Raw genomic sequence first — 27,785 nt, forward strand, 5'->3', positions numbered from 1 at the left:
CTTTTCTTTCTCTGAGCTCTGCTCTGGAGGTGCTGGACCAGCCCAAGGGCGATCCCATCCACACACCGAAGACGTCAGCCCGTGCGTGCGCTGGGAAATATTTCGCTGGTGGGCAGCAGGAGGGGGGGTCTGCAGCTCCCCCCGAGCCGCCGTTCTTCATCCTGATCCGAGAAACACACAAAGAACAATTCAGGTGGAGTTACCGTAAAGAGATTTATTGCGTACGGGGAAGCACATGTGATTTGATACCAAAGCATGAATCAAAGCGGGACAGCCTGGATGTATTTACATTTCCACCCTACGCGCATGAATATTGCAAGGAGAATACAAAGTCACGGAGGCGACGGCTTTCGGCGTGTAGGTTTGGGGGGGCTTTGTGAGTTACGGGCAGGGGGCAGCTGTAAATTTGTGGGTGTACAGGGAATAAAAGGGGTGATTGTGAGTGTAAGGTTGGTCTGTATTTATGCTGCAGGGGTTCTCCTTTCTTAGAGTTAAGAGGAAAGCGCTGCTGTGGGTGGAAAGGCCATCACCGGGGCTGGTTGCACGTGTTGGTGAGACCTTTTTTCTGGCCTTACCTTAGTATCCTAAATCTCAAAGCAAAACCCAGCAGCAGGAGCCGACACCATTTCAGGCTCTGCCATGCCGACCCCTGGCGTGAACTGGACACCCAGCCTTTGCCAGCAGCTTGTCCCCATCAGTGTTTCTCCTCCGTCTCGGCGTGGGGGGACCATGGGAGCTGAGCGTCTTGGCAGGGAATGGTTTGGGGGTCTCCAGCTCAAAGAAGGGGCACAGGAGAAGGAAAAGGATCCAGGGTATGCATCAGACCACCAGCGCCGAGAGCATCCACGCCACGGTGCGTGGGAGGATGGAGGTTGCTCCATTGCCTCTTGGCTGGTTTTGGGCCCGTTCTGCCAAGAAATGGTCCATCCCTGCATGGAAACGGCCAAACCGTGACCGTGACCTAGTGTGGATGGTTTTGTTCTCCATCGGGGCTTCATGGAAAGACTCATCCCCCACTTGTGATGGATGATCTTTTAATGGAAAAAAATAGGTAGTCTTATTTAAGTGAGACGTTTAAGTGAAGCTGATGATTTAAACAACTTAAAGTCCATTAAACAAAGGGAGAACCTGGATCTTAAAGTCTCATTCATTTTGAGAAGCGTCTGGCCTGGGATAAACATGACGTTAAGTAGCCATCTGAGCATTGCTAAAACATACATTTGCCTTTGTAATAAAATGTTTTTAAGATCTAGTAATGGTCACCTGGAGAGCGGTTCCTGTTAAAATCCCGCTGCTGAGATACTTCAGTAGCTGCCCACCAACTAATGGAAACAAGACATTTAGGAGATGTGAAGACACCGGGAATATTTTGGCCTTATTTAGAGAAGGGGGACGGCACAGGGAGCTGTGCCGGCTCCATGTCGCTTCCAAACCCCGGACCTTTCTCTCCCTCTTCTGGTCCCGGCTGGGTGAGATGGAGTGGGGGTGGATGGGTGGAGATCAAAGCCGATCGCACCCTAAGAAAGAGTAGATCAGAGACGTTTAACAGACCAGTGAGGGCTTTGCTTCTCCATCACCGACAAGCGAAAGGAGAGAGGTTAGGCTGGAGATCGCTGCGTTTCCATCAACCACATCTGAAGAAGGTCCATCAAAGTTAGCGGAGATGCTGAGTTAGCTCTTAGGTTAATACTAGACTCTTCATAATTCCTCCCAGGTTCAATATTTTGGGGTTTCTTGACAAGTTATCGGGAGCCTTGTGGTAAAGGCATCAGGTCCTGCCTAGGCGCAGGGCAGGAGCCTCAATTTTCCTTGAAAAGATAAAATTTCCCCTCCTCTCCTCTGCAGAAAACCCACCTCCAAATCCTCAAAATCAAAGACCCTCTGGAGGCACCAGGAAATTCATCTCAGGAATTTTAAAGCAAACCTTAGGATTTTAATGTCTGGGCTCAGCAGAGCACGGAAATGTTTGCTTAACTTTAAGCATGTGCTTAACACCCGCGGGAGCGCGGCGCTGCCAGGCGGTTTTCCTCCCCGGTTCGTCCATCGTGGGAGCGGAGCTGAGAAGCAGCGTGAGCCAAGGGTCGGACAAACAGGGCTGACGCCACCGCAAGATTTATGGGAGGGGAAGGGACCTACTTGCTTTTCCATGATTAATAAAGAGAAGACAAGAAACCTCCTCAAAGCCTTGGTGGAGGCATTTCCCCTCCCAGTGCCCAGCTTGACAGGGTCATTTGCAGCCAAATTCCAGTGTGATCTCCCCCATAGATATCATTTCCTCGGAGGATTGGAGGGTCCCATTCTGCTCGTGGTCTCCTGTGCCTGGAGTGGTCTAAACCCCCTCCCAACAGCCACATTGGTGGCTGCAGGAGACACCCAGACTGGGAAAGTCATGTCCCTCCAGCCTGGTCCAGCTTGGTGACCCTGCTGAGATGTGGGGGGGGTCAGGCTGTAGACAGAGGTGGTGAAACGATGTGGCTGGGGAGGAAGCGTGATGAAATCGGGGTCTGACCTCCGGGAAGGACCTGGGGGATGGTCGGTGCCTGCAGCGGGGGTGTAGATACCCAGAGACCCATCCTCCAGGGCCGTTGCATCCTCTGCCCACCCCTGCCAAGTGATGGTGACCACGGCCACGTGTCCCATCAACCCCACATGCGACCCCAACCTCTCCAAACATCTCCCCCTTCTCAGGGCTGGAAAATCCCACCCTGAGGGATGTGCTTTCCATTACACCTCCCTCTGGCAGATTAGAAGTCCCTCGGGCTCCCGTTTACCACCCTCAGGACCTGCTCTCCTCCACGCACGGGGTGCGTGACGGTCCCGGTTGCCATCAGAGGCGCGCGGATGCTCCAAGAGTGATTTTCCGTGCTGCTCCACCTGGAGCGTAGCTGCATCGCTCACAGCCCTGTCCTTGCATATCATTTGGTGTCGCATCACGCTGCAGGATGTGTCATGAAAGACCTCTCGGAGCGGCCACAACTCAGGCGGGTGGCAGGCTGGCAGCCCAGCATATGGCTCTGACAGGGAAAGGATGATTCGCCCAGAACAAGCAGAGCAAAGCCCTAACGCAGACAAGATGCTGTAATTTTTACCTTGAGGTTACCTGCCAAGCTGCTTCCCTGGGGGCGTATAGATCAACTAAGGGTGTGAATTTAAAGCGGGACAGCTAAATTATATTAAACCCACGCACGGACCTTCTCGTTCAAAATGCAGCCAGCCTTAATTCGGTTTAGCTTTGCGAATTAAGCTAAACTGAATTAAACCAACTGTAATTCTGAATAAGTGTCCAGAAAGGGGCTTCATGTGCTCTGGTTAATCCACTTTAGAAGTTGATTTGGATTAATGCTGATGGATGTCCCCTTATAGATATGCCTCAGTGCTGCTGGGCTCGCCGGCTCTGCCAACGCGCCACGCAGCGAGGATTTACAGCGTGCCGGCTCCCCCGTGCCCACCTCCCTTATGGACCTGCTCCAAGATCATGAGCTCTCTCCTCCTTCCAGGGGATGCCGGGGTTCAACCACCTTCCTGAAGGACAGGATCCGTCCCGGCTTCGCCAGCTAACCGGCGTTGGGTTTAGCTGGGTGTTCGGTTCCTGTCTGGTCAATGGAAGGAGGCAAGAGACTTATTTTGGGCATATTTCATGAGATTCCTGGTGGGTTTGCAATGACCACCTGAATTTAGCCCTTTCTTAACACTTGAGGGTGCTGGTCTCTCTGCCATTGACTGTATAGAGGAGTTTGGGCACGAAGCTCCTCATTTAGGCACATCTATAAAATGACTAACATTATGCAGATGAAAAGCATCCACAAGACTTATTGACCTCATAAAATGACACAGCCCAAGCCAAAATGAAAGCAGGCACAGCAAGGACCCAACCTTTGCCACGCCACAGCTGTCTGCGTAAGGAGGCACTGAGAGCAACCTGCGAAAATTCCCGCGCTGGTAGGGTTGTCCACCCCATCCCACCCGCCTGCGTGGGGCCGTGGAGGCACCACGCCCCACACGTCTTCACCTCGTTCCAGCAACAGCTTGGCAAAATCCCTCTGTCGCAGAGGAAGACCGTATCCCCTTGACTTTGTCCTTTTTAGAGTCTGCTGACGTGTTAACAGCTAATACCGTGGCTGTCGGCTTCAGTTCTCTTGCAGAACGGCCAATTGGCAATGGATCAATACAGGGGAAAGTTAGTAGGACGGGAGCGAAATAAATTATTTCCCTCTGGGAGGCAACGTGGAGACGACAGAGAGCAGACCGCCTTGCCGCCCCGCAGATGGGCCTGATCTAAAGCAGCTTTTTGGATGGTGGATCCCTCTAGGATGCGTTTGCACCCCCTGGCCTCGGAACGTGGTGAGCGGAGCAGGTGAAGAACTCAGAAATTAGCTCAGCGAAGCCCCGTCTCACCCTCTCCATCACCACGCCCGTGCCTTCTGCACAGCCTCTTGCAAGTTGGGCCGGCTCCGCTTCACTCCTTGAAGTGAAGGGAAGCCTGGGGAGGGCTGGATAGTTTCTTCCAGCACCAGTGGGTTTTGCTTACTTAAATAGAAAATGCTGGCCTGGATGGGTTATCTCAGCTCCTTGCAGGGTCGATGGAGAAAGACGGACCCCTCGATGTGGGTTGTCTCTCCCATCCTACTCATCCCCTTGGAGGATGAATGCGCAAGCACTCACCATCTCTCTCCAGGGTTACGAGAAGGAGAACAAGCCAGACACTACATTTTTGGCTGCGGGACATGAGGTGAAGCCAACCTGAAAACGTTTTTCCCAGCTTCAAAGGGCGCTGGATTGGGTCCTGCAGCGGGGACGTGTCTGCAGGGGAGCACTCAAGCAGGCGAATCTGAATTAACTAAGGGTTTGAGTTTAAAGTGCATTAATTTAAAGTGCATTTAAAGACCATGCAAAATGCATGCAAAGTGCACTTTGGTCCAAATGAAAGTGCTCCTCTGTCAGTGGAAGGTAATTTACTGCCCGTCCCCTGGCATTTCGGTCAGGATCCATCTCTCTTTACCGTAGACGCCCGCAGGTTCGTTAGCGAAGATGGGCTTCTCAGCTCAGCTCCTCCTGAAGAGCATCTCCCTTGGCATGGGCAATTCCCCGCCGTGAACCGAGGCTTACGGGATGCAGCAAATCACTTCCCGCTGTTACCCCTCTTTCCCGGCTGGGGTTGGGAAGAGGACGGACAATGCCTTGCAGGAGAGCGGGTAACCAAGAGCCGGGGGAGCATCCCACTCTTAGGCTGAGTGCCCACGCTTTCCCGTATGGAAACACGCCCTGGGAGAGGTCTCCGCTCACCGGTTGACTTCCAGGATGAGGAAAGCTGGATCGATCTCTTTGGAAGATGGAGGAGCAGCCTCCAGAAGGCCAGCGCTGCCCTGGATTGCAGCCTGCAGCGCGCCCAAAGGAGACGCATCCCTCGTGGATGCACAGGAGGGGCAGGGGCAGAGCATCCCTTCGCAGCCCATTTTACGTCACCTCCATCTCCCCCCCCCTACGTGGGCGATGAGCTGCTGAGAGACGGCCAGGAGGCGGCCGAGGCCCTGCCCTCGACCCGGAGGCTCTGCCAGCACCGCTGCCTTATTTACAGCAACAAAATAAACAACTCGCCAGCTTGGAAAAAATGCACAGCGTCCTCCTTCCATCCCTCCCTCCCTTCCTCCAGCCTCTCCCCCGCGAACGGCCGGCAACAGCTTTGTTTAGAAAAGAAAACTGATGTTTTTATGGGTCCCATGAATCTTACCGGGAAGCCAACAACCCCGGACAGGCGGCTCCGAGAAGCTTAGCCGGAGCCGTGAAGCATTGCCTTGCAAAGTAAAGGTCAGCCCGAGCTGCGGAACACCATTAAAGCCAAGGGCCGGATGCCAAAGTCCAGGCTTTTAAGCCCAAAGAGCTGATCTTGAAGCAAGTTCTCTCCTAAAAGCTTGCAGTGAGGTGAAATCCCCCAGCTCAGAGATGTTTTTATAGCAAATCGGGGTGAAACCACCTCTTTCCAATTTTTGCTGTGGATTTTCAAGGGGAATTTGGCCCTTTGAAGGGAAAAGCCAGGAATACTGCAGGAGCATCCCAAATATTCAGGCAAAGCCCTGGCGTTGACGTGCAAAGCCAGCGGGCTTTAAAAAGATGAGCAAAAACGGGGCGCGAGGGGTAAATCAGCAGGGGTGAGCCGCTTCCTGCGGCGATGTAACTGAAACTGCCGGTTTTCCGGGGCGAGAAAAAGGGTGGAAAATAGTTGAGCTCTCCTAAAACCCAGCGCGTTTAACGTGAAGTTCAGCGTGAAACTCAGTAATCCTCAAGCGGGACGGAGTCCTTGAAGGAGCTGCAGGGATGAGCCAGGGTCTTGCAAAGGAAGCGAGAAAAACCAGTTCTCCTAATGAGCAGCAACGCAGTTTTTTAGGAAGGATTTTCGGCTCTGAGCTCAATCTCTTCCTAGGAAAGGCCAAACATGAGCACAACCGGGAAAGCCGTCACCGCCGATGCGCGACCCCCCGTCGGCTGAGCTGTGGTACCCGGCCGCCCGCTCCCGGTGGTGATTTAAGTGTGGTGATGGGTGATGGGGACGGCCGTGGCCGCCGTGATAAGCCTGCCCTCGTGGTTAAGGCTCACCTTCCCCTTTCCAGCTTGGCTTGTCAAGAAGTTAGGCCAGCTCCTCGAGTGGGAAGGGATTGGGTCACTTTGGGGTGTTTTCCTGTATTTACCTGATTTGTGCCGATTCTCTCCACTGACTCCAGAGGGAGCCTGGACTAGCGATGACGAGGGGTTTATATCCCGAGCATAAAAGCCATGTGAAGGGAGCTAAGCTTCTCCACCAAGGCCAGGACTAAACTTCCCTGGGACACACAGGTTTTCCTACATCCCCGTCCCAAACCATCCCCCTCCAGCCACAGCTTAACTCGGGATTTATCAGCAGTTTATATCCCATCCCCAACCACGTGTAATTACGAGTCCCGACCTCGTCAGCAGGACACGTTCACCTCCTTGGGATGCTGATTATTTCCCCCTCAATAGGAGCAGGAGGGGATCACCCCCACCCTCATCTTCCTCCTTGCTTCTTCAAAGGGGCTGTTCCAAGTGGGAGCCGGGAACCAAGGCGGGGAAGGGGGGGCAGCAGGTGCCCCCAGCTCCGTGAGCACCCACATCCCCACCTCAAGCCCCCCGAAGTCTATTTATTACTCGCAGCGATTAATAAGCCAGAGAAAGGGGGAGGCAGGAGGGCATCGCTCCTGCCTGTTGCTAATTAGCGCGCTGCTCGGAGGACGGGAGGCTGCAGGGAGCTCGTTCGCCCACGACGCTTAATGAAAGCAGCACAACCCTTCGCGTTATTTAATTTAATAGGAGAATTAATATCGGGTTGAAGGGCGATGGCCTCTGCTCCACAGGCTGGGGGAAGGATGCTCCATCCATCTTGCTTTATTCCGAAGAGCGTCTCAAAGGCAATTTGATTACAGGGTAATAGGTGGGGTTTGGGGGTTGTTGGGTTTTTTGGGTCTTATTTTTATTTCATTTTGGGCTCGCTGGGGTGGAAGCCTCCATCCTTCCATCGCCGAACAAATGAAACCCGCGCGTAACCCTTCACCCGGCTCCATCCGCTGATAAAGTCCCCCAATCTTAATTCAATCTGTAAAGATTAAGCCAGCAATAAGGAGCATCGGAGGGCTGACGTCCGCCGAGTCTCCCCGGGGCGGGTGACAAACGACTTTGTGACAGTAATCGCCAAATTAGAATCTGTATCGTGAGCCCCCGCGCTCGCCGGCGCAGCCACCGCGCCGGGCTCCTCCCCAGCACCGGGTGCAAGGAAAGGTCACGCAGCGGCACCGAGCGCCGGCTCCCGACGCCTTGCATGCTAATGCACCGCCCGGATTTCCAATAAAAAATATGGAAAAAATTAAAAATCGGGCGTTTATTTTACTTATCACCCCCTTCCCCTGCGCCGGGGCGACACATATCCCTGTCTCTGTGGGTCCGTGTACAGCCGGAGAGGGATTTGGGTAGTTTTCCTGGATTTTCAACAACGCCCCATGGGTGCCCCGTGGGCTGGGGTGGGGGGGATGCCCTGGACACCCTCCAGCCGCCCGCACCCATCCGTGGGAGGGTGGGCTCTGCCTAAATAAGGAGGAATACGGGTAAATCGGGGTTCATTCTGCCCCACTCACGAGGGGACCCGGCACCGCTGTGGTCTTGCACCCCAATAAATGCCTTTGGGGGTGGATGGGCATGCAAAGGGAGGTGAGCTGGGGCGGTGCTTTTGCACCAACACGCCTGTATCACCCTCAGCCGTGCTATACCTGTGCAAAGCCACGCGGCCACCGTCTCGCACGTGGCCCTTGCCTTGCACGTGGCCATCGCCTTGCACGTGGCCATCGCCTTGCACGTGCACACACGCACCTGCCTGCAAGCACCGGGAGCTCTGCCCCCTCCTCCCCGACACCCACAGGATTTGCACGCCTGAGCACGAGGGTGCAAATCAGCCCCAGGAAGGGGCTGGTGGGTGCAAACTCAGGGCTGGGGCAGGGCTGGGGGCAGCGCGGTGCCCTGCAACCCCCCCGCCAGGCTCGTTAGCGTGGGGAGAAGCTGCCGGGGAGCGTTCGTTGCCGTCACGCAGTGGCGAGGAGCCAGCGCGAGTCCCGTTTGACCTTTCCGCCATACGAGGTGCAATCGAGTTAGCGCCGAGTTGTGATTTAATTCCCGGGATGGAGCTGTAATTCGCTTACAGCAGCCATTTTCCAGCAGCGCTGGAGGGGCCGGCTCTGCCGGGGTGCTGGGCTCTCATGCTACTGAGTTGGGGTGCTCTTATCCCACCAGCTGGGGTTTTTAAAAAGCACAAGATGATGCAAATCCTCCTGCCCCGTGCAAAAATCCACGTTGAACAGTGCCTGGGTGCATTCTTGAGGGTGAAAACACGCCTCTGCCCAGCACCAGGGCACCCGCACACCCATACCTCATCCCAGCTCCATCCATACGGTGGCATGGGCAGGAGGTGGATGCTCATCTAAAGGAGAGAAAAATGCAATGGGAGGGGATTTATGCTTTTCCTCCTCATTTTCTCCCCTTGCAGAGGCTGGTTTTATTTGCAGCAGGTTCCTCTAAACGAACCTCATGGTCCGGCCTGGGATTTTTTGCTCCGGAGAGCGCGGCGCCCAAAGGAGCGGCTCTTCCCGCCACGAAATATTAATCAGCTCGTTGCAATAGGGAGATTTGCTCATTTTGGAGGGGGCAATAACATATAGATGGGCGTTGGGTTATCACCCCCCCGCCCCACGCCGGCCTGGGGAAGGGTCCCCATCCTCCAGCCCCTCCGAGGTGCCGGGGAGCGGGATGCGGGCGCGCCAGGGAGGGGATGCCCCGGCGACGGCGACGGCGGCATCATTGTGCGAGGCCGGAGCGGGGCAGCGCTGGGCGGCTGCACACAAACCCGGAGATGAAAAGGGTGAGAGGCCTCGGCAAGTGAGGGCTGTCGGGGTGATTAATGGGGGTGAGCGGAGGGTGAGGCCCCTCCTTCCCCAGAGCCACAAGATGGCAAAGTGATTCGAAGAACAAGAGAGCAGTGTTCGCCCAGAAAGCCTCCTGGAAAAAAGAAAATACACTTTATTCCCAGCAGCCTGCAGAGCTGAGGGTTCCTCTCCTCTTTGCCGTGTTGGTTGGGGTTTTTTTTTCCAGCTGTTTTTTTTTTTTTTTAAACTATTTTAATAAGAATAAATAAGTGCGACGAGGACGTGTAAATGGCAGTGAGAATTGCAGCGCGCTGCTGGGTCAAAGCCGCCTGGGAGCTGCCGTATATTTACATCTCTATTTGCTTAGAAAACAATAACCCACAGGGAGGAAGACGGGAGGCGCTGGCAGAGCTGGTGCAAGGCGGTTTTGGGGAGCCGGCACGGGGGGACCCCCCCAATCACTGCAAAACCCCCAGGCCTGGAGGAGATGTTTTGGATTTTTGCAAAGCAGCTAAAACCCGCGGGTTTCTCTCCCCGCGGAGGCATCGTGCTGATGCTCATTTTCAGCTTCCCCTTCCCACGATGCTCCATCCCCGGGGCTGGACCGGAGTGGGGATGCTTGGGGGTGGCGCGACGGTAACCCCAGACCCACCCAAAAGGGATGGAGCGAGGTGGGGAGCGGCACCGCCGCCGTGGCTGCCCTCCGTGCCACGTCTCCCCCTAATTCAATACCCAGGGAGCCGGGGGGGCCGGAGCGAGGGATGATCGGAGGGCGCTGGTGGGTTTTTAATGACATAATAGGTTGGGAGTCGTTTTTCCAGCCCGGTTCCCATGGCCTTCCCAGGGGCAGAAGCCGGGCAGATCCTTGCAAACTCCCCCCAGATGCAGGGTATGTGGTTAAATCTCGGGGAGCGAGCGGGGCTGGGGGGGTCCCAAGCCCTGAAAGGGGTTGTTCTGCTCTGCTCCCATCTTCCCTTCCTTCCGTCTGTCCTTCTCGCCACGTCCCCGCGTCCCTCTCGCCATCCCCCCACGCCCTCGTGGGCAGGGGGGGAACCAAAGTGACAGCGAAGTGGGATGCGGGATCGAGAGGCGGGAGGTAGGCAGAGGTGGATGCTCAGCTAAAGGAGAGAAAAATGCAGCAGGAGGGGATTTATGCTTTTCCTCCTCATTTTCTCCCCTTGCAGAGGCTGGTTTTATTTGCAGCAGGTTCCTCTAAACGAACCTTGTGGTCCGGCCTGGGAATTTTTGCTCCGGAGAGCGCGGCGCCCACGTTAATCGGGAGCGGGATTAAAGCTCATTTCCACGAGAACCGTCATTTTAAGAAAATTAATTAAGGTTAAAAAAAAAGCCACATAAAGCACTGGAATGGGGCCTGGGTGGTTTTTCAGTAATTCCAGGTTTAGGGAAAGGTGTTGGTGGGGGGGGAAGGTTTTGAAGGACGCAGCATCCGCAGCGTCGCAGTGCTGCGGGTGCTTCGGGCTCGGGGTACCAGCATCCCTGGGAGCGGTGGCTTCGTTGGGACCTCGGTGACGAATCCCAAGGGGCTCCCGAAATCCCGAGGGAGGCGAGCTTTGGGAGGGGCTGAGCGGTGGAAGGGCTTGGGGTGGGGAGTAGCCATTGGGACGTGCTCCTGCCCGTCAGGTTTTGGGGTGAAAAGCCCTCAATTTGGTCCACTGGGAGAGGCTGGAAGAGAGAGGGTCACCCTGAGCCCAGCCCTTGTCACCCATGGGACCCACAGGGTGCTCAGCGCGGGAGGGAGAAGGAGCAGCGGGGTCTGGGGGGGGGTGTCTCTGCAGGGCACCCCCCAGCTCTCCCCAAGGTTTTCTCCTCCTGGCTGCTCTCAGGGGGATCCTTCCCCTTTGGGGGTGACCTGGAGACCCCCGTGCTGGTCCCTTTGGTGGGGCGACATCCCTCCGAGCCCCGCTGGCACAGCCGGGGGACCCCACCGCGCCGCCACACCCCCACGCATAAGGAAAACATATCCACCTATAGGATGGGGGACGTATAGACTTGCAGACATATGGAAACAGGGACATACAGACCCACGGCCGGGCTATAGCCCCGTCCCCAGACATCACCCGATGCCCCCCGCCCGCCCCTAGAGCTCTGCCCATGCAGTGACCGGAGGCACGTCGCCACAGCCGGCACGTATAGAACGCTACCCCTATACATAAGGGCAGTATATCGGGGAGCGGCCGCCAGCACAAATCGGGGCGCACGCAGCCACACCACACATTTGGGGGGGCGGGGGGGGGGTGTCTTTGAGCACCCACACAACATCCCCGGGTGCCTTTCGCTGCCTGCGAGCCCAGGGCTATATACATCCCCATAGCTCCCTACGGAGGCACGTATAGACGGGGGTTGCGGCACCGAAAGCCAGCTGTTGCGCTGGGTACCCAGGGCCGCATCCTGCACCCGGAGCACCCCGGTAACCTGCGGCGTCGGGCCGCTTCGTTACCTCGGAGCATTAATTAGGGGTGCGCGCAGGCACACGCGCGCGTGCGCTGGCCCAGAACGCGATTAGCTGCCGCTCAAATTTGCATCTTATTAACATTCCCACAAGGGTTATTTTACAGGCAAAGGTGGGCGGATGCTCGCCGCACGGAGGGGGGGAAAAAATAATAATAAAATAAAAGAAATCCTCAAGCTTTGGGGTGCGGGAGGAGGATGAGGATGGGGTGGGGTGGGAGGAAGAGCTGGGGGGGGTGCTGGGGGGTGCTGGGGGGGGGCGGCGGTGGGACCCGGCGGTGGGAGACGCAGAGCCGGGCGCATTGGGAAGCGAGTCACGTCGGGTAATTTATGGTTGATGCTTCTGCGGGAGTTTAAGACCTCGATGCCTTCCATAAACTATTTTACTTGTTTAAAACCCACGGTGGCGGCGGGGGCTGGGAAGGAATTTGGGGGGCGGCGGTGGAGGGGGGGGTATTTCTATTTCCTTGGGAATTAGTGCTGGGGTTTGGGGGGGGGCTGTCGCATCCCTCTAGCCACCGCTGCCCCTCTCCCCCCGACACCAGCACCGACAGGGGTGGATTTTGGGGTGCTGAGCCCCTCCGGGTCCCTGTTTTTTCCACCTCCAGCTGATACCTGAGGCTCAAAAGCTGGGGGGGGGGGGGGGGGCAGAACCCCCGAGTCTCATTCTCAATTAGAAAACCTTTTACTCTCTGGCAAGGCAGCGGTTGAGAGAGCGAGGGAGCGGGAGAGGCATTTCCAATAGTCACACTTGTCAAGTGAGACCATCTTTTAGCCCTCAGGAACAGCAAATCCCCGTGAACTCTGGGTGAACCAAGATTGAAGTCATAAATCAGCCCTACAAAAGCCTGCTGTTGGGTGCGGGTGCCGGGCTCCTACCTTTAACGCTTTCACGGGCGAAGGAGGAAAGACGGGGAGGGAGAAAAAAAAAACAAAAAAGGTGGAAAAAAATGTATTTTAAAAATATATATATATATTTAAAAATATTTTTTAAAAAATCACATTATCTGCGTGCTGCCTGAGGGTGGGGGCGCGAGGATGAGGAGGGAGGGCGATGCTGCTGCCTTCCAAGGGTGAAATGAAGGCTTTCCGCCCCCCACTAATGGGTTGGGGTTTTTTTGGGGTGCTGGGGTAGGAAAGGGGGGTCACTGAAGGGAGGGCGCGTGAGGAGGAGGAGGCTGCTGGGCGGGGGGAGGAAGGAGAGGGGTGGAAGGGGAGATGGAGGAGAAAAAAAAAAGCATTGATTAGTGAAAGGAAATAGCTGGCGTAATGGATCTGGAGGAGAGGGCTCTTTGGCGGAGGGGCCATCGATCCGCTAATGGGAGAAAGAAAATGGGAGTGAGGGAAAAAAATAATAAAATATATATATATATATATTTAAAAAAACCTAAAATAGCGGGGAGTGTGCTCTGCATGCCTATGGGCCGCCTGCCCCTGCCCGTACCTGCCCTCGGCCGGCCGCAGCGTCCCAGGCTCCCGCTTCAAACCCCACTCGTTAGAGACACACGCGGGATTTATTTTATTTAAAAAAAAAAAAAAAAAAAGAAGGAAAAAAAAAATCCCCAACCCTTAATAAAAACTCATTGACCTGGGCATCCCTCGGGCTTGTGGGGGGGGGGAAATATAGAGGAAAAATAAAATACCGCTTCACCCCAGCCCAGGGTGCTCGGGGGAAACTTTCACCCACCCGCGTCCCCTCTCTCTTGGCTAATCTAAGATGACAAACAATATGATGGATATAGTTTATGTTAATTCGCAATGCCCTTTCCTCCAGAATTTAACTGTAAGTTAATGTACACCGGAAACTCCAGCTCTCCCTGCTTCGCTAATGGGCTGAGGTATTAGCCGGTTCTAACGATGCATACAAATGTACTTGTCTCTGTGGGCTGCCCCAAGATTTATGACTCTTTTGCCTTCTGTAGCTGTAAACAAGGGAGGGAAAAAAAAAAAAAACCAGTCCATGCACCGCTTGCTACCTGAAGGAGCCTTAAAAAAAAAAGAGGAGGGCGACAGCGGGCGCAAAACTTGAATTTTTCCCTTTTTTCCCTCTCTTTATTTCAGGCTGAAAATGGCATTTTTCGCAGCCGGGGTGCGGAGCGCGGCGCGGCGAATTTCCACCTGGGATTTGCAGAGATTTATATTTTTTTTGCGGGGGTGGGTTCATCCCCGGGGGGTTCCGTCCCTCCATCCGTCCCTCCATCCGTCCCTCCACCCATCCCTCCATCCCTCCATCCCACACCCCCCCTGGCCCCGGCGGAGCGCGGAGCCCCGCGCAGCCCCCCACGGGGTGCGGGGGGGGGGTCCCCGGTGGGGATTTGGGGGTCGGGGGGTGGTGGGGGGGTACGAGGTGCTGCGCGGAGCTGCGGGCGGGGGGGGGGTGTTGGCGCAGGTCGGTGCGGGGATTTTATTTTTAATGTTTTCTCTTTTTTTAATGTGTTTTTATAGAGCAAGGAGGGAGCGGCGGCTGGTTCCTCCTCCAGGCGTTCCCGCTGCCCCCGGAAGAGATCGCAGCTTAAAAAAAAAAAATAAAAGAAGAAGAAGAAAAGGGGGAAAAAAATCCGAAATGCAGGAAAAAAAAATAAACCAAAAAAAAGAGCAATTTCGGGAAAAAAAATCTTCGCTTTTCCGCGTTTTCCCTCCGGAGCCGCCGCCGCCGCCTTCGCAGCCGCCGGAACGGGACGAAGATGCTGGAGTTTGGGTGGAAATTTGAAAGATTTGGGAAGAGTTGGTTAAGCTAAAATTGTATTTCTTGAGCGCTGCGGGCTGGTAGGTGCAACCTGCGGCCGTGTCGGGGGGGCGTTGGGGGGTCTGGGGACTCCGCGAGGCCCTAAAAATGGGGGGGGGGGGGGGGGAGGAAAAACCAGGCTGGAGGAGGGAGGGGTGGGGAGAGGAATTTAAACCTCGGTTAAGTTTCTACTTGTTTTTATTTTACCGGTTATTGGCTTTTTTTTTAGGAAATGAAGTTAGATTTCTTGGCAGAGCTGCGGTTTTCGGGGCTTCGTGGTAGTTTTCAGTAGCGGGACTCACTGCGGATGTGTTCCCTTTTATAATATATATTTTTATGTATTAGAATTTTTTTATATTAGAATTTTTACATTGTATTTTTAATATATTATATAAAATTTATATATTATAGATAAAATATATACACACGCGGGGCTTTGCACACATATATAACACCAGAAAGCTGCTTGCATTGCACCGAGAGGGGGGGAAAAAAAAAAGAAAACCAGACAAAAACTCACCAAAATACTCCAAGGAGAGGCGGGAACTCACATTTTTTACTCGTTTTGGAACCCGGGCTTTTCAGCAAACCTCAAGAAACCCTTTGCTCGCCTCCCCCTCTTCGTGACTTAGATATATTTTTGAAAAAAGGCGGCGGGGAGCGCGGGCCGGCCAGCGCGGAGCCGCTCCAGCCTCTCCTCCCGCCCGCCTTCCCGACTTATTTTAATATCCTTTTAAACCCCAAATGGGTTATTTTGGGGGTGTGCAGAACACGCCTCCTCCTCGTTCACATGTTGCCAATTTAATCTGCTCTTTGAAACCACTTTTCTTTTATTATTTAGGGGAGGGAGAAGGGTTTTTTTTTAAAAAAAATAGATATATAGAGGGGAAAAAAGAGAGAGGAAACTTGGCCGGGGGAAGAAAGGCGAGTCCGTGTGATGGGTCGGAGCCACATGGTGCTACTTAAAATGTTCGCTTTGAGATTCATAAAATATTTAAAGCCCCGAGTCAAGCCTTTTCTATTTATTGCAGTGTATAATTCAAAATTATCGTGTATTAATAAGCCAATAATGATAATCTCTATAGGAAAAGCACGCTAGTTGTGCTGGTTTTATGGCTGCCCTTATCCTTCCTAATAACCTTTGGCTCGGCTCTGCAATAACTCACCGCCGAATGAGCAATTGCCTGGAGTGCCTTAAATATCTCCCAGCCTTTTCCACACTCCGGACCCCCCCTTCGCACCCCCCACCCACCCCCCACCCACCCCCCCCGCCCCGGGGCTCCCACGTCATCCCCGGCCGGGCCCCGGTTCGAGGCCCCGCTCCGCCCGCTCGGGGCGAGCGCGGGCAGTTCCAGCCCCAAAGTCCTTCTTCACCTTCCCCCCCCCTTTATTTTGATGCTATTTTTATTATTATTGCTGCTATTATTACTGCTATTGTTATTAATATTATTGCTATTATTGTTTTTATTGTTATTATTGCTATTATTGCAATTATTGCTATTATTGTTGCTATTATTATTGCTATTAGTATTGATTCTATTACCGCTATTATTGCTATCGGTTATTATTATCATTACTACTATTATTTCCTTATTATTTACTTAGTAATACTTATTATTAACCGTTGTTCTTATCCATATGATTAATACAATTCTCACCATTATTATCTCCTCAGAACACAGTTTCGGAGCTTCTTTTCTTTTTTAAAAGCCAAATGCCCCGAATTTGGGCATTTGGGAGTGTCTCCGGAGGAGGGGGATGCAGGAGGGTCCAGCGAGGCGCCCTCAGCCCAGCACTGCTCATTTTCCATTTTCCTCCTCATTTTTACACCCTTATTAATTAATCTCAGCATCTCCAGGGCTCTCGGCGCTGACGGGGCTGTCCCGTGCCGGGGCGCGTGTCCCCCACGGCTCCGGTGTGTCCCCCCCCACCTCCGGCGTAGCACACGAGCGTAACACGCGTGCGCACACGCGCTAGGCCCACGCACACACGTGCACACACGCGTGCCCACGCTCCCCGATCGGCCTCCAGCGGCCGCGACGGCTCTTCTCCACCAACTTACTTTTAATCGAGACCCTCGAAGACCCTTTGCTGCGGCCCCCGGCGGGGGGAACCCGCGGCCGCTGGCGCTTACGGGGCTTTTTTAAGGGTATTTTTAGGGGAGCAGCGGGCACGGCGTCAGCGGCACAGAGGGGACGCGAAGGGGGGACAACGTCGCGTGTGATCGCACGGGGGGAAACTGAGTCACGGCGGCTCTTCGGAGGGAGCGTGGTGGGAACGGGGTGCCCTGGACAGCGGCGTGAAACGAGGGGTTCGGCCACAAAAGGTGGTGTCGGGGTGCAGCACACGCACGCACGCGCCCACGGACCCCCGACGCGGGGTCGTGCACGTGCCGCAACCGCCCTGGGCTCGTGGTGGGTAAAACGCACCCAATTGCACCCCCACGGATGAAAAAGAAATGCTGCTGTGTTGTTCCCCCCCCCCCCCCGCCCCAAAAAACCTGCCACGGAGCTTCGTCCCTGCAGTGGTGCAAACACGGGGGCTTCACATGGCCCCCCCGGGCCCCCCCCCCGAAACCCGCAGCGTGTGCTAAGCAGTCCCGGACCCCTTGTACAGACGCCACGTGTGTGAACACGCAGGTAACGCACGCACACACGTGCACACACGTGCACAGAGCACAAGGCCCAAACGCAGAGGATTACACACCCCCCCCAAACAACACCCCTCCTAAGGTGCACAACCCGTGCAGACCCCCGTACACCCCCCCATAGGGTGCACACACCGTGCGGACCCCCCTCAAATTGCCCACCCCATGACGGGCCGCCCTCAAATTGCCCACTCTGTGCAGGACACACACCCCCCCCCGCAAGCTGCACACCCAGTGCAGACCCCCCTCAAATTGCACACCCCATGCAGGACCCCCCCTTAAGCTGCACACCCACTGCAGACCCCCCCCACCAAGGCCCATGCACAGTGCAGCCCCTCCCCAAACACTCCCCCCCGCCCCAAGTTGCACACACGAAGCGGATCCCCCCCCCTAATACGCAATCCAGACACTCCCCCCCAAACACACACCCAGTGCGGGACCCCCCCCCAAACCCCTATGCACTGTGCAACCCCCAAAACACACCCCACAAACCCAGTGCGGGCTCCCCCCGGGGTGTGCAACCATCCAGACCCCCTCCCCCCCCCCCAAAATGCTCCCACAGTACAGAACACCCCCAAAATCCTCCCTCCCAGCCCCTGTTTTATGGGGACACCTCACAGGGGCAAACCCCCCCCACCCAGGGCCACTTCCCCCCCCCCTTATCCCACAGGCACCCCCCAACTCCACACCCGGGCGGGGTCTCTGAAATCCTCAGAGCCCCCCCCGCGGCCCCAAACCACCCTCAGCCCACGCAGAAACCCATCCAAGGGGGTTTGGGGATTGCACTCCACACAAACGGTTACCTGGGGGTGTCGCCCCCCCATCCCCAAGCCCCCGCCCCCTCGCCCCCAGTTCCCCCCTAAGCCTGACCTCTGGGTGCCCTTCATTGAAACACACCAGGAGACAAAGCTCTGGGTGGGCGCAGCCCCTCCACGGGCATGGCTGGGGGGGGGCACCAGCCCCAGCCCCCCCTGCAGCCCCCCCTGAGGGGCCTGGGGAGGAGGGGGCTTCGCTGGTGAACTTTGCACCATCCACCGTGTCCTCCCTGATAGATGTACTGGGCGGGGGGGCCTGATCCTGACCGGGACTGATGTGACACCCACCCCGCCAGCACCGGGACCCCCCCTTGGGGGGTGACGCTGGGTAACGGGTGCAGCTCAGCATGGCCTGCTCTGCTCCACGCATGTGCACGCGTGTTTGCCCCACCAGCACACGCACACGTGTGACACACACGTGTCACGCCTACACCAGCGAGCACACGCTCGTGTGCGCGCCAGAGGGGCGCGGGGCGGGGGGTGTGTGTCGTACACGCTCCCGTGCACAAACACATGCACACACGCGTGCGCGGGTACCCGTGCAAACCCACATTCGTGCGTGGGCGTGCACGGGCACCACACGTGTGTGCAAACGCACGCTTGTGCAGGTTTCATGCACGACTTCCCCGCTTGTAAGATGCTTTTAGCAAACCAGCAGCCCCGGGGACACGGGGGTGTCCGGCCACGCGAACCCCGAACCCCTGGCACCCCCCGCACAGCACAGCACCCCCCCCGCACCCCAAAAAAAAGCCAATTATGGAAGGCAATTGAAGCAAACGGCGTTCCCCCGGTCCCCGACGTTGCCTCCACGCCGGAGCAGGTGATGGAAAAATAGCTTTAAATTAAAAAGGGGCCCAAAATGGAGCATCCGGGGTGGGGGAGGGCGAGCAGGGACAGCCGCGTCGTTTTGGTATCACCCACGGGAGCAAAGTCCTTCCCCGCAAGCCATCGCCCTTCCTGCTTTATCCCCTCCCAACCCCCCCAACGAGGGTCTTTTAGCAAAACGAGGGGTCTCTCCGCTGCGTCGCCTCAAATTTTACCAGGTTTGGCCCAAGGGATGTCTCAAATCACCTTTATTTTGGGAGGAAAAAAATAAAAACCCTTAATTAAGAGCATCCACTCTTTACCGTCCCTTCCCCGGCCTGGAGGTCTGGGCTCTCGCCGAGGCGGCGGAGCGATGCGCAGGGGTGCGGGGAGGGGATGGGAAGCAATTTTTTCCCCCCCTTGCGTTGCATCCAGGGCTGGGGGGGGGCGGGAAAAACGCTCTCCTCTCCTTCAGCAGCAGCACAATATGGTAGGTGAGCGTGTTTGGCTAATCAAGATAAATATTGTATGCATGGCAGGAGCGTGGCAGGCCCTGCTAACGAGGAGAGGGAAGGAGCCGGGTGTTCGGATGCTCCGGGTCCCCATTGCCATGGTTACCCGGGCTGGGAGCCGCAGCCTCCTCTCCAAACCCTCCGAGGGGCGCGGGGGGATGCGCCCAGGCCCCGGCAGAACTTCCCCAGGGCTCCCGCAACGTCCCACGGAAACCGGGGGCGGGGGGAAAAAGGCAAAATTCAGGCTTTAGCAATAGACTTTTTTATTCTCCCTGTGATATTTTCAAGGATTTTTCCAAACCAGAGCAAAAATATCCTTTTTTTTACTATTATTTTTTTGGGGGGAGGCTATTATGGGAGACAATGGATGCCGCTCTGGCTAACTGCCTCCAGCCTTTCGCTGTGAGAATATGCCCACGCCGACGGATTAAAAAGAAAAGAGGGTATCGAGGTGTCTGTCCCTGCCAGCGAGGGACACGATGCTCCGTCATTCTCTCCTGCCCCTCGTGGGTGTCTTTTCCCATGGGTTTCCCCCATCCAACCCCTCCGGGATGCAGCGATGCGGGAGCTTGTCACCCTGAGAGCTGCTGGCTGAGGATCCAAAGGGATTTAGTGGGGAGCCAGGGGGGAAAAAATTGGGGTTGGAGTGGGGAGAAGGGGAATAAACCACAGGCCTGGAGGGTGGGTGATGAATGGCAGCGAGGGGGGAGGGAAACGGGCTTTAAAACATCTGCTGCCAGGGCCATAAAGCAGTTGGATTTACAGCTTGGCGCTGCCAGACACCCGTGTGAAGCCTTTTCAAGGAATCCCCCTCTTTACAATGGGGAAAGACAGGCAGCACACGCGCGCGCCGGAGAGAGCGCCGGCCACGGCCCCGGAGCCTGTGGGGCTGGGGGGGGTCACGCAGGGGCACCCCCGGGGTGCACCGGGGGCGGCCGGACCCTCACGCCAGCGCCCTCGCCTCTCCTGCGCACGTGCGTCGCCAGCACGCCGGTGGTGGGTCCCCGCCTGAGGGTGATGGGGGGGAAGAGCTGGGGTGGCACCCCACAGCTGGCTGCAGAGGGTGGCACGCCCCACCCCACCTGGCACCCCCGTCGAGGTGACACCCCACATCTGGACAGCACCATACGGGGACATCTCACACCTGGACAGCACCCTACGGTGACACCCCACATCTACCTGTCACCCTACAGGGATACCCCACACCTTGACAGCACCCTACAATGACACCCCACACCTGGACAGCATCCTAGGGTGACACCCCACATCTGGACAGCACCTTACAGTGACACACCACACCTGGACAGCATCCTAGGGTGACACCCCACATCTGGACACCCCCATCTCACGGTGGTACCCCGCTTCTGGACAGCATCATAAGGTGACATCCCACATCTGGACCTCCTCAGTGACACCCCACATCTGGACAGGCCAGCAGGCCAGCACTGCACATCTGGGCACCCTCAGAGAGCTGCATCCCAAATCTCAGCAGCCTCAAACAGCAGCACCCCCCACCTGGACACACCCACCCCCCCATAACAGCACCCCACACCGGGACCCACTCCCACCCCAGCACCCCACATCAGGCTATCACCCTACACCTGGCCACCCCTGCACACCGTCACCCCGGCCCTGGACCCCCTCCCACCGCAGCCCCACCCCACCCCGTGGTCCCCCCACCTCTCCGCGTGTTCCCAGCCCCACAGCGGGGGCTCCCACTGCCCTGGACCCCCGCGGGGACCTTCCCCCCTTTTCTCCACCCGGCTTGGGAGGGGAAACCCCCCCTTTCCCCCCGCGCAGCCACTCCCCGCCAGCGGAGGTGTTCAGGTCATTGCTCCAGGAACGCCCCAACCCCCTAAAATAAAAGGGAGGGGGGTGTTTTAGGGCTCTGCCCTGATTTATTTATTCCCCAAAATTAATCTGACCCCTAAACTTGCAGAGGGAACCCCCTCCCTTCCTGCGGCTCTGCAATGCTCCCTCCACTTATTCCCCCCCCCCCCCCCCCCCGCGTTTCTTTCCCCATTTAAAACCTCTTTGGATCGCGGTTTCTATGGTGTTCAGTGGGATTTTTGGGGGGAAAAAAATAAAAAACGGGAAAAAAATAGTCGGGAATCCACTCACAGATTTTCCTAAAGGGGGGGGAAGGGAAATGTGTTGGGAGTGAAGTGGCTGTTTGCCCTTCCCTCCCCGCGCCGTGCGGGGCAGCTGCCTGCGGGGGCCGGCGCTGGGAGAAGAAAGTTGTTTTCCCGCGTCTATTGGCGGCTATCGCGACATGGACGCGCGCGCGCCGCCGCCAACCCCTATTTACAGCTGCACAGATGACACAAATGCATGTCTAATTAGGTCCCGGCGCAATTACCTCGCCCGCAAATGCTGGTCCCCATTAGCCGTAAATGCCCCGCGTATTATTGCTAATAAATATTTCTAATAATTAAAGATGCTCCTGAAGTGCTGACGCCGGGGTTTTTTTAACCCCAACCGGGAAAATACTGGTTCTCCCCCCGCCACAGGCATGAAACCCAATTTTTTATTATTATTATTATTATTATTATTATTATTATTATTATTATTATTATTATTATTATTATTATTATTATTATTATTATTATTACGCACCAAGGCAAAGGCCCGTCCCGCCGCTGTTTGGGTATTTTTTCTCCCCTGACCCAGACCGGGCTAAATAAAGCTTTTCCAGCCTCAATTCAGTGTCGCCCCTACACCAGGGTTGCAAAAAAGCAAGGTGGAAAGTAAAGTTAAAAGAGGTGGAGGGGGGAAAAGGGGCGGGGGGGGGCAAAGACCCGCGAAGGGTCATAAAGCCATTTCCCAGCTGCAATTAAAATTCTCCCCGAGCCTGGGGAAGGAGGATGAGCCCTTTTCCTCCGCTGAAATCAGCTTTTTTGGGGATAAATCGAGGTGTTTTTTTAAAAAAAACCAACGCTGCGGGTGGATTTGAGGTACCCCCAGCCGGCTGCCCCCTCCCCCCCCGCCCCTCCGGCTCTACCGCAGGCTGGATGTAATTAAAAACATTTAAAACAATTAAATAATAATAATAAAAATTAAAAATAATGGATTAAATTACCTGCCAGCCCCCCCTCCTTCTCCCGGAGCCCGCCCGGCCCCTGCCCCCAGGTTTTTGGGGTCACACCATGAGCTGGACCCTCGGGTGCCCCGAGGCTGTGGCCACCCCAACCCCAGGACACCCCCCCTAAAAAAAAAAGAAGCCCCTTTTGTCCCCGGGTCCGAAGCCGGGGTCATGACCCAGCTAATGCGGAGCCGACCTGGACGTAAACACTTTATGGGCTCTTCTTTAAATATTTAGAGGCACTTCAAGGGTCCTGGGGGGGGGTTGGGGGGATTCCGGAGGTTTCAGGGGGTTGGGGGGGGGCTTTATCTCGCATCCTCCTTCGCGAAAGGAGCCACCGCACCAAACACGGGCATGGGAGTGGGATAAAGAGGAAAAAAATAGGAATAAAATAGGAATAAAATAGGAATAAAATAGGAATCAAACAGGAATAAACCAGGAATAAAATAGGAATTAAATAGGAATCAAACAGGAATAGAACAGGAATAAAATAGGAACAAAATAGGAACAAAACAGGAATAAAATAGGAATAAACCAGGAATAAACCGGGAATAAACCGGGAAAGGCGCAGGGCGGGTATTTCAACGCTGGGGGTAACGTGAGGTTCCGAAGCGAGGATGAAGCACCTTGGAGGTATTTAAAATTCCCAGCAATAACTAGAAGAGCCGTGGTTGTCAGCCCTGTGCAGGCACACGCGTGGCGGGGAGTACCTGGGCGACACGCGTGGGTGTCCCGGCTTTCACAGCCCCCCCCGCCCCCGGCAGCTCGTGCGCCTCTGATCGTCCCTATAAAACCGGGGGATAATTCTAAATTATCATGATAAACCCCTCTCGCCGGCTCCCCCCGCCCGCCCGGGCCGGCTCCGCCGTGCCGAGAAACCCGGCGCCCGCAGAAACGCGATTTTTAGGTGAAAGAACCCGCTCGGGGGAGGGAAAAAAATGTATATTTGGAGAATTTGCCTGAAGTCACCTTTCCCGGCGGTTTTATTTCCAGGAGGGGGGCAGTTGGGGGTGGGGGAAGATTTAATCTGCCAGTTTATTCATTCAAAATAAATTAATTAAATTAATAATAGCAATAATTATGATAATAATAGCAATAATAATAATAAAATAATAATAATAATAATCCCGAATCCCGAATCACAAACCCCTTTCAGCTTGTTTAAGTTTCTGATTGCATAACCAGGGAATTAATTGGGAATAAATGGAGGGCTCCTAAGGAGAGGGCAGAGGGGGATGGAGCCGGCTGGGGGGAGAGGAAGAGGAGGAGGAGGAAGAAGAATAAGAAGAAGAGGAGGAGGAAGGTGGAGTCGCAGCAGCATCTGGGCGAGGGGAGAAGGATTTGGGGGAGCGGGGCGGGGGGATGCTCTGGCCATAAATTACCCCTCATTTCCCACCTTCCAGGATGCGCCTTTTCGGTGCTAAAAATTGGGATTTTATGGTCGCGGGGGGGGATTTGCCACCGAGTGCTTGTCAGTGGAGGTTCCGCTCCTTCCCTTTTGGGGTATTTTGCTGTTTCTCACCTAAACTGACGGTCCCTGCCACGCAAGGGGTGATTTTTGCTCCTTTCTGCCCTTAATTCCCCCGGAATAAGGCGGGGGGGGGGCAGCAGGAGCCCCCCCTCGGGACGGGGCTGGTTTGAGTGGCAGCTGTCAGAAGAGGCAGCCGGACCCGAGGCTGGACGGTGCAAATAAATGCAACCAAAAATGTAGTAAAACCAGGTGAAGTTTGAGGAAATCCTTTGCCCCAAACCTCCCGCCAGCCCCGGCCGCAGAAATAACACCTTTTTTTTTTGTTTTTTTTCCCAAGGAAAATTCTATTTTTCCGGCTGCTCCCGAGCGGGAGGAGCCCCGTCCTCTTCCTCGGGGGAAGGGCAAGGGATCAAAAAGTGTCGTCAGGGCAGCAAACTCTTCGGGAAGAAGGCAAAACCGTCCAAAAAGCCAACTTTTTCTTTGGGGGATAGGGCTGAATATCCCCGGCGAGGCGGGGAGCGGTCCCACCTCTCCCCTCCGCTGCGCCCCAGTTTACCCATTACACGGCTCGGGGAATTATGCGATACATATGTTGGATTAGAGAGCAAGGAAAAAATGTTAATTAAGACATGGGGGGGGAAAGTTAATCATTTACAAAGCAGTGTTTAATTCCCTCCGCAGAAAGGGATGATTTATTTATTTTGCTCACTCCAGAAGCCTGGAGCTCGTCCCATGCACGTCTGTTTTTCGGGGGGAAGGGTGGGGAATCCCCTCCCAAACCCACCAAGACGCTTATTTCCCCCCCCCCGGGAAAAAAAAAAAATAAAAAAAGAATTACCAAATTAAGACAAGAATACGGTTGCATTGAAGCAAACAACCAAACAAGCAGGAAAAAAAAAAGGTGATATTTCAAAATTGCTAACAGCATCCCCAGGGCGGCTGTTTGGGAAGGAAATCCGAGTCTTTCACTAAAGAAAAATAATTAAAAAAAATAAAATAAGTCCCGAAATGTTTAGCTTGGTACCTTGCCCATCAAAATTAATCACAGCGACAGATTAGGAAGTACATAAAACTATATCTCTGGATAATGATATACGAGAGCACAATAAATAAAAGTTGCACGTTGGAGGTGCTGTCAGGTCTGGGGCGAACCAGTAACTCACTCGTTTAACCCCGGGTGCGTGTTTTGGCTTTTAATTCCAATTAACGCCGCAGAGGAACGGTTTGAACCTACGAGGGCTTGAAGGAAATTGCTGGAAGGAGCCGGGACGCCGTGTGAACCGCGAGCGAAAGCCCGGCTCAACAGGAGAGCCCTGGGGCAAAGGCGGGAAAAACAGGGGGAATAATGTGTTTTCACGGCATTAAAAAAATAAAATAATGAAGTTCTCATAAAACTGAAGCTGCTGAGGACCCTCGGCCGCCTGCAGTTATCTCCCCAAGCATCTCTAGAGCTGTTATTTGCCTTTCCCCCTCCCCTCTTTCCAACAGGCAATACAGGAAGCTAATTTTCTCAGCCTGCTGATGTAAATTGGAGAGGGGTTACCATTCCTCCAGGCTCGGGATACAAAGACTTCCTCACGCTTGGGTTTTTTTCCTTCCCCCCCCCCCCACTTTTTATTGCCAGTTAAACCCTTCGCAAAACGACCTTGCACCCCTCTTACAACCCGAGTCCTCAGCGAAAACAGTTAAAGAGGAGGGGAGGGGGGGAATAACATAAAATAAAGCCCGAGCTGCGAAAGGAACCGGTAAAAACTTATCAGGGAACTTCAAAACAAATTGGACTCGAAGAACATAAAAGGGAGGAGGGAAAAAAAAAGCCCACCCTGGCCTCAGATGTTAATTTGAGCCTCCAGAAACACGTTGTTGCTGGGAGTTTTATAGCCCAATAATCAAAGTAAAGCGAATTATCCGAGCACTGAACAATGCAGCCCCCCCGGGGCGGGGGGGGGCACCTCCTGCAGCCACTTCTATAGGTGCCAGGGCCAGGTCTGGGACGTATAGCCCAGGGATAAGCAAGCTCTCACGCCTCGGGGGGAGCATTTCTTCCTTAAAATACTCCGTCCGTCCCTGTATCTATCTGTGTATCCGTCTGTCCGTCTGTCCCGCAGCCCCTGTCCGCTGGAGAAGCCCGGGATTATTTTGCAGCGCTGCCCACAAGCAAATCTCTGCCCCCCTCCTCCACTCCCCACATCACCGCTCCTCCGCTCCCATTTGCATCCTGATTTTCATCCCCACACCTCCCAAACTTTCAGGGGCTCCTTTTAGCTCTGCTTTGAGTTAATTTTTTAAATTATTATATTTTTTTTAAATAATTTTTAATTTTTTTGCCCTGAGATGGGGGTTACTTACGTGGCTGGGAGCGCTCCTGGACCAGCCGGGAGGGAGAGCATCTCTGGAGGAAAAGAAGGGAGAGAAGTTTGGCCGCCACTTCACCCTTCTCTCCCCTTTTCTCCCGGGTTATTTTGGCGAGGAAACAATGCCATAACACGCATCGCATCTGCCCCAGCCCCCCCGCCCCCCCTCCCCATACACCCCATTACTATGGTAAAACCTACAAAGCCTCGAAACAGCGATGGTGCCTCTAAATCTATGTCCGCAGACACAGAAGGTACAACGTTGGGAGAGGCAGCGGGTCAGGAGGGCTCCGGGGTCAGCTTGCTCGCCTCCAATAGAGCTGCTGGGATAGAAAAGTTGGCCTTTCCATGAACCCGGTTTTGCCGTTTACCCGAACTTCAATAAAGTTTTCTTTCAGCCTCTCTACATGGAGGCGTCAAGAGGCTAAAAAGGGACCGTGGGTCGGGCTGTTTGCAGCAGGAACAGCCATTTTCCCCTTTTTTTTTTCTTCCTTTTTCGCTCCCTTTCCCCCCTTTATTTTCTTCCACCACCTTTCCCCTCTTTTTCCCCCCTTTTCCTCCTTTTCACCTCTTTTTTCTCCTTTTCTCTTCCTTTTACCTCTTTTTCCTCCCTTTCCCTCCCTTTTCCTCCTATTTTCCCCCTTTCCCCCTCTTCTCCCCCTTTTCCTCCTTCCCCCCTCCCTCTTCCCCTTTAGCCCCTTTTTCCCCTCTTTTCCCCATTTTCCTCCTTTCCCCCCTCCCTTTACCCCTTCCCCCCTCTTTTTCCCCTCTTTTCTCCATTTTTCCTCCCTTCCCCTCCTTTTTCCTCCATTCCCCTTCCCCCTTTTTTCTTTTTTTCTCTTCATTTTCTTTTTTCCTTCCCCCCTTTTTTTATTTTTTCCTTTTTCCCCCCCATTTTATTTCTTTCCCCCGCCTTTTAACCCCTTTCCTCTTTCACCCCTCTCTCCCCCCTTATCTTCCCCGGGCTATACCCTGCCTTTCCACTCTCCCCCTCAGCCCCAGCCGTGTCATGGCCAAGGCAGGGGGAGATGCTGGGTGCGGACCCTCCTGTGGGCAGCAGGCAGGAGCCCACCCCCACCCGGTGTCCCCAGCACCCCCCTTCCACGGGATACACCCGGCCAACAAGCAAAAAAAACCCCAACCCACAACTCCAAACTCCCCCTCCCCCAAAAAAAGAGGGAGAAATCCAACTTGGAGCGCCGCTCCTTCCTCCCCACCCTCCTCCTCCTCCTGGCTCCAGCCCAGCCTGCAGTGGTGCAGAAGCCCAACTCTGCTCCCCACCCCCGAGGAGATTTGGGGTGCTGCCCTGCTTCAACTTCGGGGCACTGGGGTGCTCTGGGGGAGCACCCACCTCCCAGCACCTGGGGCTCCGCTTTCCCCGCAGATTTTTCGCATTTTCCTGCACTAAACCTCCTTTTCTGCCCTCTTTGGTGCCTTTCCCCCCCTATTTTTCCCCTCTCTGCTCTGATTTCTTGCCTGTATACAAGGAT

The 27,785-nt window shown here is 54.9% G+C and overlaps 2 long non-coding RNA genes across 2 annotated transcripts; one reads left to right on the top strand and one right to left on the bottom strand.

Annotated features, from left to right (window-relative positions):
• On the bottom strand, positions 1-26,967 carry LOC135317895 (uncharacterized). Its single transcript, XR_010376493.1, has 3 exons — positions 26,497-26,967; positions 26,291-26,333; positions 1-1,031 (listed from the first exon to the last, which is right to left on the bottom strand). It is a non-coding gene; the product is annotated as an uncharacterized LOC135317895 (long non-coding RNA).
• LOC135317890 (uncharacterized) lies at positions 13,740-15,469 on the top strand. The gene is made up of 3 exons (XR_010376487.1): positions 13,740-14,039; positions 14,333-14,651; positions 14,840-15,469. It is a non-coding gene; the product is annotated as an uncharacterized LOC135317890 (long non-coding RNA).
• Positions 26,968-27,785: the final 818 nt, after the last annotated feature.

This window comes from Phalacrocorax carbo, chromosome 27, assembly GCF_963921805.1.
Source record: "Phalacrocorax carbo chromosome 27, bPhaCar2.1, whole genome shotgun sequence".
NCBI classification, from domain to species: Eukaryota; Metazoa; Chordata; class Aves; order Suliformes; family Phalacrocoracidae; genus Phalacrocorax; species Phalacrocorax carbo.